Source organism: Tasmannia lanceolata, unplaced genomic scaffold (assembly GCF_043159265.1).
Source record: "Tasmannia lanceolata isolate RefF3 unplaced genomic scaffold, GAP_Taslan_0.1 ptg000015l, whole genome shotgun sequence".
NCBI classification, from domain to species: Eukaryota; Viridiplantae; Streptophyta; class Magnoliopsida; order Canellales; family Winteraceae; genus Tasmannia; species Tasmannia lanceolata.
In genome coordinates this window covers 13,678,437-13,690,195 of record NW_027518692.1, presented here as the reverse complement: position 1 = coordinate 13,690,195, position 11,759 = coordinate 13,678,437, and the positions used below count along the sequence as shown (strand labels likewise).

Here is an 11,759-nt window from a genome sequence, read left to right as displayed (position 1 = left end):
TACAAAATTGTCCAAAATTGTAATTGTCAGAAATTGACTCTTGCAATTAATACCTCTCTCTCTCTCTCTCTCTCTCTCTCTCTCTCTCTCTCTCTCTCTCCAGCGAACTAAAAATCTCCTATGACATTGTGGATTTGTAGCCCACAAATGAACGGTTCGATCATCCTCTGAAGTGGGACCCAGAAGAAATATGGAATTCACGCATACACACCATATAAAATCTCCACTGATACGCTCAAAATATATCAGTTATAATATGGTGTAAGCCCGTATAGTTCAAATTATTTTTTTAAAAGCACTGTATAACTTACCATAGGATGCTCCAAGCTGTCCATTTGATGGGCCACATCGTAAATACACTGCACCCCAATGAAAATTGTTTTTGGGGTGCAATCACTACAAGAAAAGTTGCTATTAGCGACATTTTCTTACCAGCGTTTCAAAAGAGTGTCCCTAATAGTCGATATACACCGACGTCTGTATAAAGAATGATGGTGAATGGTTATTCCCGCCCCACTAACTTCTCCCGCCCAAAAATTTTGCCTCAATTATGCACCGACGTTTGTAGAACGTCACTAAATGTGTTTATATACCGACGTATTACAGTTAAAACGTCGCTAACTAATGGGTTAATAAGGTTAGGTTTTACCGACATTCACGAGCGTGGGTGATTATAATAATCAATGGCGCTATTTTTAGAATGTCGGTGAGTGGGCTTCTTAATTAGTCAAAAATCACTTCGACGACCCACGAACAGATAAAACCCTCGACCAAAAAAACGTCTCTGCCCTAAAAAGCCGATCGAAAAGAGCTCTAAAAATCCAATTTCTTCTCTAAATATTTGGGTTTTGCTTAGTTTCTACCCCTATAACTTTGTCTTTTGCTGCTTTAGAGCATAAAGGAACCCTATAATCTCCGTTTTTGTTCAGAACGGAGGAAGAAGAAGAAGAAGAAGAGAAAGAAGCAGAAGGAGAAGGAAAAAAGGTAGGCTTTAATTTTAGTTTCTGCTATTTTCTTCACAAATATATAGAGGTTTATTTTTCCCTCGTTTTCCCCATACCAGACCTTGTTGTTTGCAAGGATTTTAAATGCAAAATCTCCTGATTTAGGTCACTGTTCTTGCAAGGAGGGAAAAGACCATTTAAGTCCTATTCATGGTATTTGCTGTTGTCATTGAAGATTTGGGGATTTTATTTGAGGTATGTTGAACCCTGCTAGATGAAGAAGCTAAAACCTTGTATTTTTCCATCTAAAAAGGCTATTAACAGTGAAGCTAATATCGATTTAGGGTTTTTTTTGCTGATCTCTGCAATTTTTTTAGGGATTTGTCGATGGGGTTTCATGTGCTATTTTGTCTTGTTCCCTTTTAGTTTAATGTTGTAGAGAATGATATGTGTTATGAAAAGAAAACAAGGCTTCAAATTGCAGGGACTCCCTCATTTAGGTATTTAGTATCTTAATAAATCATGGGATTTGTATAGATTTTAGGAACTCTGTTCCATGATCTGAAATTGATATGCAATGTAGTGACAACTAAGACCATTTAGGTATTAATTGTTTTAGATTTTCCCCTCTTTATTCTAAGAGTCAAGTTTTTTTAACTTTTGAGAATATTGCTATATTCATATTTCATGCTCATCTTTAAGCAAGGGATAATCTATTAGGTCAATGTATTTTCTGAATTTGAATATTGTTTTGATTTATGATGTTTGAATGTAATTTTAAGGCTTTTGTGCTTGCATCCTAAAACTTCTGTTTGTGGTATTGTCTTTAGCATGTTCTTGGTATGATGTTATTTTAGCATATTTTAGCATGTTATTTCTACCACAATTTCAAGATTTTAGCATGTTATTATCTAGCATGGTTGCTAGACACCCTGTTTGTTTGTGATTTGCATAGCCTACAAATTCTTCATAGTGATGAAGAATGGGAATGTGTGATGGTGAAGGGGGAACTCCCACAAATTAAAATAGCCTTGAAGGAGCTCTCTGTTATTTAAAATAGAAAATGTAGCAGTCATATGGATATTCAAAGCATGTCCATAACACAGTCGTATGCGTATTCATAGATGAGATTCTAGAATTGGGGAATGGAGAGTCTGCCCTTAAAATAGCAGCATGTATGTACCCTGTATTTTCCTATCACTAAGGCTTCATATGCTGGAAAGAAAATGGATTTTTAGTGACCAATTAGAGCTTTCTCCAAAGAGATAAGTTTCAAGATCAATTAGGACAGGAAAAGATAGCAAGTATGCTAAGCAGACCTCTAAAGTACACAATAGATTCTTTAGGAGGAAAATGTGGTTCATTGCAAGCATAGGTGTAAGCATTTTTATCTTCCAACTAAAAGAGAAACACTCTTTGTTTTGACATCTCCCAACTTTGCTTGCTTAGCTCAATATGTAATGGGGGGTGGCGATATTAATTTACATGTAGAGGAGACTCCCTTTTGTGACTAGGGGAATGAGCCTCCCTATCATACATGTTTCTCAGTTGCACATTGCAGTACTTTCTTAGATCCAAATGAGATCCATGCTTCTGTAGCAAGTGATTTCAAACTCAGACCTTCTTATTTGCCTAAGTAAGCAGTTGAACCCTTATACATATCTCATGAGGATCTCATTATAGAGCTCCACACCACACATGGGAATTTGGCTCCAAGTCGCCCAGCTTTTGACTGTCCCCAACTGGTGTTGGATGCCATGAGGCAATCGATCAGCCCCTCGTTCAAGTTAATTGAGTTGTGATTAGCAGTCTTTATAGGACATGTAATCTGTGATTAGGAATAACTACTTTTGTGTTTTCTCTGCATTTTTAGTTTTAGCTTCTCATGATGAACACTAAACAAGGTGGTTGCTATATCATTTTGCCATATTGAATACTAAATGGAATCCCTCTTTGAATGCGTGTGACCTTGTAACTCTATGATACCAGAACACTCCTCTTAGATGAATGAAAATCGTCATCAGCCTCTAAACTTGATACAACCATGTTCACGGATTGGAAAGGGTTCCTGAGCATAGTTAACTGATAATGGTATAAAAATTCAAATGAAAAATCAGCTTCCTATCTCAATATAGCCATTGAACCTGCTAGTTCAGCTCCCGAAATTTAATTGTCAGCGGAATTCAGCCATTTCTATAAGTACTTTTTGGTTAACAAATAGATAAAGATAGTTAAATACCTTTCTGTTAACTTGGATGAATGGGCATGTGAAGACTCTGTATTCCAATTTCTAAGCCTTAATCATGCTTGCATATTTGATAGATGTAAAAGTTCAAAGAAAGAAAAAAATTTCACTTACATTTAAAAGAAGGGTTTTCACCATCATTTGTTGTGTTTGTCACTAATCTAATCTGTCTCCACTATCTGCATTTCTTTGACAGGCAGAGGTTGTTCAACCTGCCTTTGCACTGGGAAAGCCTCGACATCAAGCACTCCTATACATGAATGGAGCATGGTAATAGAGATGCACCGAGTCATGGTCGTTTTTGTACATGACAACTACTTTTAGATCAACCAATTTGTTATATACATTTAGATCAACTACTTTTAGATCAAATTAAAGTCTGCTCACAATTCATGTTAAAAGATTTTGGGTGGGGGGGATCAAATTAAAGTCTGCCCACAATTCATGTTAAAATACAAACTGATCCTATCGTTGAAGTTGTGTTCTAGATCCCTTGTATTTTCAGTTGGGTGTATTTAGTATTACCCTATCAATTCTTTGGTCAGTAGGAGCTGGGCTTTGTTTCTTCTCTCTTGTAGTATGAGGTGAAAAGCAGCTTCTCTTACCTACATAAAGCATGTTTGATAAATAGACCTTTACATGTTGGATGCGAACTGCTATTCATTTTTTAACTTTAAAATTCCCATTTGCAACTCAATGATGAAATGATTAGGATAATCCCTATTAGGCCCTTGATCAACATGTGTCGTACTGTTTACATGTATGTTAATTGTTCAAAGGCAAATCATACATTGCTCTGTAATTTGCAGGTTATGCATAATAGTAGCATTTTGGATAAAACTCTTGTATATTTCCAAAATTTAACCTTATGTTGAATGATAAAACTGTCCTACGTTCAAATAGGTCTATTCATTCCACAAATTACACTTGCTGCCGTCCTTTTTTTGTTTTTTGAGCATCTATGGTTTCCATTGAAATTTGCCTAGTCTTTTGTACCCAATGGTCGTGCAATACAAAAACTCACACTTGACTTTCTACTATATACTAAGGCCCTGTTTTAGATTTCGAGAATCGATTGTGACTCCCACTTTCTACCTAGATGAAGCAGTAAAATTATTCGCCCACTCCAAGATCTCTTCTCCGTATTTGTCCTATTAACAGCACAAACCCCACAAGGAAGGCAATATAAAATCAACTTAAGTAATTAATCAAATCAAAGCACAAACGATTTGGCCATAAGTAGGCTTGAAAAATCTGTTTGTGATTTCATTTTGTATCACCGACATTCTTGTTGATGCTCTGCACTCCTTGATGAGATCTTTATTGAACCGTTATGAAAACCTATCTTGGGCATTGTATGATAAGTGAATGGTTCAATTCTGTTGTATGCTTTTTAGGATGTGTATTTTTACTAACATTCTGTCCCCAACCTTTCCACTTAATGACTGAATATTTATTTGCAAAACTTGTATTCTTTGCTATAATATGTGTCACTACATTTTGAATGGTCTATTCAACATGTTGATATTTAAATATTTTCAACATGACTGTCCAACAAAAAAATTGATGTGAGAAGGTACTGATGACCTCCTATCTCTGTACCACGGGAAGGAAACAACTGTAGACTAAGATCTTTAGAAAGATTTAGCCATGAAAATTGTAGAAAGTTGCACATCTTGAGTCTAGCATCTTTGTTTCTTGCAATCCTATAGAGGCTCGAATGAACGTGAGACATTAGACCCTCAACTAACCAAATGTCACTCCAAAATCCCACCCTCTTCTCATCTTCAAGACACTCTACCCGATCCAGTCAACGAAAGGTAAAAAATAATGGAACAGATTTCCATGCTCCTGAGCCCCGACCTCTACCTAATCTGCCAATTTCCCATCCCCCCCATGTTATCCCTATATTTTATGTTAATAACCAACCATTTGCACTAGTTTTCATACCTATGGAATTTCTATTAAGAGGATACCATATCAAGAGAGTGATTCCTTGTCGTGTCACCCTCTTCCTCACATTCATTGTGTATATCTTTTGTGCAATGATATGCCTTTACCACCATTTCCACCCCTTTTCATGTACTTAATTTCCTTTTTTCTGAAATGTCAAAAATTCCCTAAAGCTTTTTTTTTGTCTACCATGAACCAAAACTCATCGCAAAACCTTCGTCCCCACCCAATTTCTCAGCAATGAAAACCTTGACAACATGGGTTTCACAATGAATAGTACTATTTTCCTGCGCCAGTCCACAACACTTTGGTCATAAAATCAATATCTTGCCCTATCTCGGGCTCTGTTGTGCCCTAGCTAGCTGACAGCTGTGAGATGCCTAATCCCATTTCGCTTTTCTGTAACTGGGTACTGACGATAAGATGGTGGCTGGACCTTGTTGCGGTGGCGGGTACTGCTAAGAAGGTGGTAGGTACCCAGGTGGTGACTGCTCCTGATAAGGTGTTGGGTAATGGCGGGAAGTGGTGGATGCCCTTGTTGTGGTGAGGTATAAATCTGTGACGGTGGTGGGTACTGCCCTTGTTGTGGGGGGTGCCTGTGAGTGGGCAGTGGGTGGTGAGGTGGTTGCTTCTTGTGCAAAGTTGGTGGGTCACATGATGAGGTGGTGGGGGCTTCACATGCAATGGTGATGTCAACTGTTGAGGTGGTTTGGCCGGAATGAGGTGGCAGCTTTGGAACCATTCAAAAAAAAAGGGGCAGCTCTGGCTCGTGGTGGTACGACTCATCTGCTGGAGCTCCGGCATGAAAGGCAATTGCGACTAACAATAGCCAAAGGAGAATATGTGCTAGGGAAGGAACCCTTCATGTCTTGTTCCCTTTTCTTGGAAGAGCTTTATAAAATGCGAAAGTGAAGCCATTGATGGATTATAAAGAAAGGGAGAAGATATAGATCAATTTTCGTTGATGTTATTGCGAAAAGGACTTCACTAATATCTCATCTTCCCTTGTTTTATTCACCAGTTTGCTACATTTGCGCTTTGGACATCTTATTAGATAAATCAAAACATCAATTATCCATATACAAGGTTGCATTCTTGTAGGCTAAGACTGAACAGCTGCTGGGGGATCTCACTACCAGGAGAGGACAAGAGGTGTCAATATCAAAACATATGGCTCTAACTGTACAATAGGTGTCAGTTAATCAGTGTGGGAAAAAGAGAGAGAGAAGTGTGAGAATCTCAACCATCTTCAGTTTGAAAAAGAAGTGGTAGTGTTGAGAGGGTTGAATTTCATTAATCATTCTTCCTTCCTCTCATCTTGTCTGTGTTTCTCCATTTCTAGATTTTCATTTCCAGTCTTATGAATAACAGACCGTTCATACCGTGACGATGAAGGAGCCCATATCGAAAGAGAATTCTTGACAACAAATGCCTTTGGCATCTTGCTCCTATAATCCTTGAAATTGTATATCATTGCAAAGTGATTAAGCCTTCTCTTCACCATCAATTCAGATCGGCAAATGGCGAGGTGGACATCTTAGCAAATGATGCAATATTGCGCTCAGTGTTAATTATCAGTGATAGTTGCCCTATTGTGTAAAGCTCGGTTAGTTTCCCTATTGTGTAAAGATCGGTTTTCTGTGTCTTTGTTTTTGGGTGAGGACAACTTGTCCTGATATTGCATTGCTACTTTTGTTTCTCTGTTCTGTTATATGTGTGGAATACAACTACCTTCTTTCCAAAAAAGACACTTGCTTTATACTTTTCTACTGAGATGGTAACGGCTATAGTTCTACCATTGTTAGATTTAAGAATTATATAGATGTATTAGGTAAAGGATATTTGGCCTTTGCACACCCTTTTTTTGGTAGTGGCATTACTCTCTTTATTAAACCGTTTCTGAACGGCTGATGATAGATTTTGGGGAATATTTATCTTGGGTTTCTTCATGAAATACTGTGGTCCGTTCCCTTTCTATATTACTAGGCTGACATGAAACTCTGATGCGTTATTGTTCTTATCTTTCTCAGGATATGATGAGACTAATGGGAGGCGAGCTGAACACATGAAATCAGTTTTATCTCTGGCAAATCATCATATTCTTGTTCCTCCTCCACACGTTGATTTTAGCCAATCGATTGTATGTTCACACCATGAGTTGGGATTGATTTTTACGACTCTATGGCATATATGTATTCCTTTGGGCATTAATACTTCCCTTCCTTTTATACAGGCTCACATACCATATGCTGATCCATACTTTGGTGGGGTACTGGCTGCTTATGGTCCAACGCCTTTTGTAAGTGGCATCGGATGTCTTTTCTTCTTTGGTTATTAATTTAGTGATATGGTATGGCAGGCTTCCCTTAGCTACATGTTTTTTTTTAAACGGTGGAACAACTTATTAAAAATAAGGAGCTACAGAGATTTCCCCACAAACTATACTGGTCCAGAAACACCAATTTAGCAAGGTGGGTGTGGGAAAAATACAGGGGCCGGTGCCCCTCATAAAAGCGAGATGGAGCTTGGCACTTCGTTTGTGCATGATTTCCACAGAAGATGCTTGATTTATCATCTTTTCACTGCACAAGTGAGAGGATGTTAAACCAGCATAATTGTTATATTATAGAGGTTTAGTACTTGTTACAACTTTTTAATGGAAAAAGCAATATTTATAATGGGATTTGCTAGCGTCCATCGCAAAGGCATTTCGTGGATGGCTTGTTGCATTTGAAAGCAGCCACAGCGGCTTTCTTTTCAGCAGATTTTGTCTGCATTCACGAGGTGGCTGCTCTCAAATGCAACAGGCCATCCGCGAAATGCCTAATGCGATGGACGCTAGCAAATCCCATTTATAATTTATGATAATGCTGGGAAGATGTGTAGTATTTTAAAACTTCTTGCCCTCTAATTTGGTTTCGGATTTCTTTATTTGTCATATTATTCTTAACAGGTACTTGTCATTGCTTAAATCCCTATGTACATGTTACAGGTTGTATCTCCATTTGATGGACATTCAAAATAAAGGGATTTTTTTTTAAAAAATTTATCTATATTTACCGACGGTCAGGACCGTCGGTGATTTCAACAATGAAAGTAAAGCCATATCCTATTCAACGACGTTTTGTGAGTGTCAGTCTTATCACCGACGCTCCAAAAACGTCGCTGAATAGCATATTCACCAATGGTCAGTAACCGTCGGTGTACTTACCAACACTCCAAAAATGACTGTAAATATACGTATCCAAAAACCACTGGGGATTTAACGACGGTCGTGACCGTCGGTGTAATATTATATACACCGACGGTTTCTTAAAGCGTCGGCGATTACCTTAATAGCAACGTTTGATTTTTATTTATAACGACGTTCATAAACGCCGGTATAAATAGTATCACCGACGTTTTTAATGTTCCTTTTCTTGTAGTGAATGTATTTACAATGTTAGGGTCATAGCCCAAAAACTCATTTCAATAGGATGATCCTAGGCCACATCGTAAATACATTGCACCCCAATGAAAATGGTTTATGGGGTGCAATGTATTTCCGATGTTAGGGTCATAGCCCAAAAACACATTTCAATAGGATGATCGTAGATCGTACTACGATTTGTATTGGAATTGCATATTATGGAGACCTTTCATAGAGCTAGAATCATTCTATTGAAATGAGTTTTCTGGCATAGCCTTACATTGTGGCCTATCAAATGAGCGGTTTGGATCATCATATGGTAAGTTGTACAATACTTTTTGAATGATAGTAGACCACGAACTTTCACCTTCCCAAAACAAATTACCCATGCCATGCTAGGAGTGTTAAATAGTGGGCCCAACCCATCAAAACATGTGTAATATAATTTCGCTCCACTACATGAAATGTAAGGGAAAAGTTATACTAGCCCCCTTTTTTACTTGGGAGAAACCGTCTAAGTGTAAAGGAGTAATGGGCCTCACCCATGTTCTGCCCCTCCTCAAGCAAATTCCTGGCTCCGCCCCTGACTATAATATCTATCCTCGATAAATCAGATATGTCATTTGTAGTGTAAAGTTTGTTTGCCAATGCCAATGTATGCTATGGGTCCATTGTTGGGACAAAGGTATGATGACTGATCAAATTATATAGAGAATAGAAATGGCTGATGCATGCCAATTCACAAAATCTTATCGTCTAAACAACCCAAAGCCATGCACCCTTTTTACATAAGGAAATGTCTTTTTAGTAAAAACATTTTTTATAGGGAAATGACTTCATGCACTCATGTATCTTGTCTTTTAGTATTTAAAGAGCTGTAAAAGGTTTGTTACGGTTCCCAAAAAGCACCTAAGAGACAATTAAATACTAAAAGACAAGATACATGAGCGCATGTATCAAAATATAGTTGTGTTGAAATCATTTCCCTTTTTATATTTTTAAAATAAAAATATGTTGAAAATATCCAACATATTTTCCTTATCTTGACCTTTTTTCCCAGAAATAACATCTTCTTGTTCTTCCCTTTTTCTTTTTTTTTAATTTTCTCGAGAAAGAAAAAGTGATATTTTCTTTGAATTAAAAAATGATAAACAACTGATTTCTAATTTTTTTTTTCTTCCATTGTCCGTTCCTTTCTGAAATCGCATTTCATACAACCGATTTCACGCCAAACCTAATCAGATCAGGAATCGAGAACCAAAGATAAGAGCAAAAACTTATTTTTCTATATTTCTTTCTCCTTTTTTCTTTCGAATTCATCAAAAGATCAAGAAAATCAATGAAAGCAAAGAAGAAGAAAAAAAACCTAAAAATGGCAGAGCTGGCAAAAAACTCCCCGGAAATTCCAACATCATATCCAAACCTTAGACCTCCGATGGCTGCCATAATGCAAGATATCACGACTATCGGCGTGATTTTTGCTTCGAATACTACGCCGGAAGGTGCTGGAGCTGAAAATCCTCCGGCCGGCATGGTGATCGAGATTTGAGGTTTGCAAATTTTCTTTGAACCAAATACAAAAGCGAATGTTAGAGAGATAAAATGTTCGTACCAACGAAATGATTTATATAGAGAGCGAGGGAACGTTGCTTTCTTAGGTGGTGTGTGTGTGGGGGGGGGGGGGGGGGGGGGGGGGCATAATAGCGCATTCCTGCTTTACATGTATTAATTATTACATGGAACCCAAAAAGACAAAGACCTGAATACTAAAGGGAATGTTATCAGCACAACTGTATTTTGAAGAGGGCACTGCTCACTTTATTAAAACTTAAAAGTACGGTATGGCCAGCACCATGAGATGATCTAAACAGTCCATTAGATGGGTCATAGCCTAAATAACTTGTGCCTTAAAAGTCCTTTCCATAGGTTAATCCTAACCCTCTGATCTGAATGTTGGTTTAACCCAAAAAAAGCTCGGGTCGGGTTGGGTGTCTTTCGGGTCTGCCGGTTCAGGTTCAGATTGGGTTTTCCTAACCTGGATTGAGTTCGGGTCGGGATCAGATTGAGGGCCTGGGCAACCCGACCCAAGTGAAACCCCACATTTTTTTATCATTTTTTTTTATATATTTTAGTAAGCTTAAAAACTCGGGTTGGGTTGTGTTGGAACCAAGGTCAGGTCGTGTTGGAAAAAAGGGCTCCTTGGGTTAGGTTCAGGTTGGCTTCAACCCAACCCGACCCGAGTTGCACCCCTATAAATAAGGCACAACATATGGATCTATTTAGGATCTGACAGACTTCAACAGATGTCCAATACCAACTTAATCAGGTCGAATGATTAGGAGTATCAATGATGTTCTTGTTACCTGCCTAACTTTTAAATCGCTATAATTTCTTCTATTTCAAGTGGATTTGGTTTTGGCTCGGATTCAACCAAGCCCACATTGTTTAGGCCCATTTCGTTTGGCTTTTGCAAGTTGATTTTGAGTTCAAAATTGATTATTTGACTCAAAATTAAACGCAATTTGGGTTCAATGTTCAGTTGTTGAGTCAAAATCAATTCTCAAAATTAAAGAATGAACAGAGCCATACAAATGGCCCTAGAAGTTAGGCCCAACCAAACTCAAATGGACTGGTAAAAGAATAAGCTACATTGGGCACAAAAAGCTTTCTAACTGAGACACGAGCCCATCCTATTTATTTAATGGGAGGAGAAATTAGAGTAGGCTCAGTTTATTTACAAGAAGAGACTTAAAATCATGCTAACACGAGCTCGATTTTCTTAAAATCGATGAAACATTTTACACTTTCAATAAATTCAAAATTTTTGAAACTATTCACGCACATCATAATGATCTCTTCCCATATGTTCAATACAGAAGAATTTTTCAATGGATATATATAGACTATTAGATCGCTGGTTTTATTATGGTTTTACTTAGAGTTCAAACAAAAGCATTTAAAAGCCTCCCATGCAAATAAATCCAAGAAAACTAGGTTTTCGTGACTGACACTCTTAGTTATACCACCATGGTTTCTGTTAGGCCCAAAATCGGTAACATATACGACAGTGACAGATGAGCAGATCCGGGCGGGTCCCGGCGGTTGACTCAAGAGTTACCCTGCATAGGAGCGCATAAGGTCAACAAGCCAACCCGGAGTGGTAGCTCCGGATGGGCTCTTCGACACTCAAGTCAGTATGAGCAGGAGA

At 38.0% G+C, this 11,759-nt stretch overlaps 1 long non-coding RNA gene across 1 annotated transcript; it reads left to right on the top strand.

The window, feature by feature from the left end:
• The first annotated feature begins 663 nt into the window (after nt 1-663).
• On the top strand, nt 664-7,843 carry LOC143847460 (uncharacterized). Its single transcript, XR_013235051.1, has 5 exons — nt 664-984; nt 1,110-1,199; nt 3,386-3,459; nt 7,173-7,282; nt 7,376-7,843. It is a non-coding gene; the product is annotated as an uncharacterized LOC143847460 (long non-coding RNA).
• Nucleotides 7,844-11,759: the final 3,916 nt, after the last annotated feature.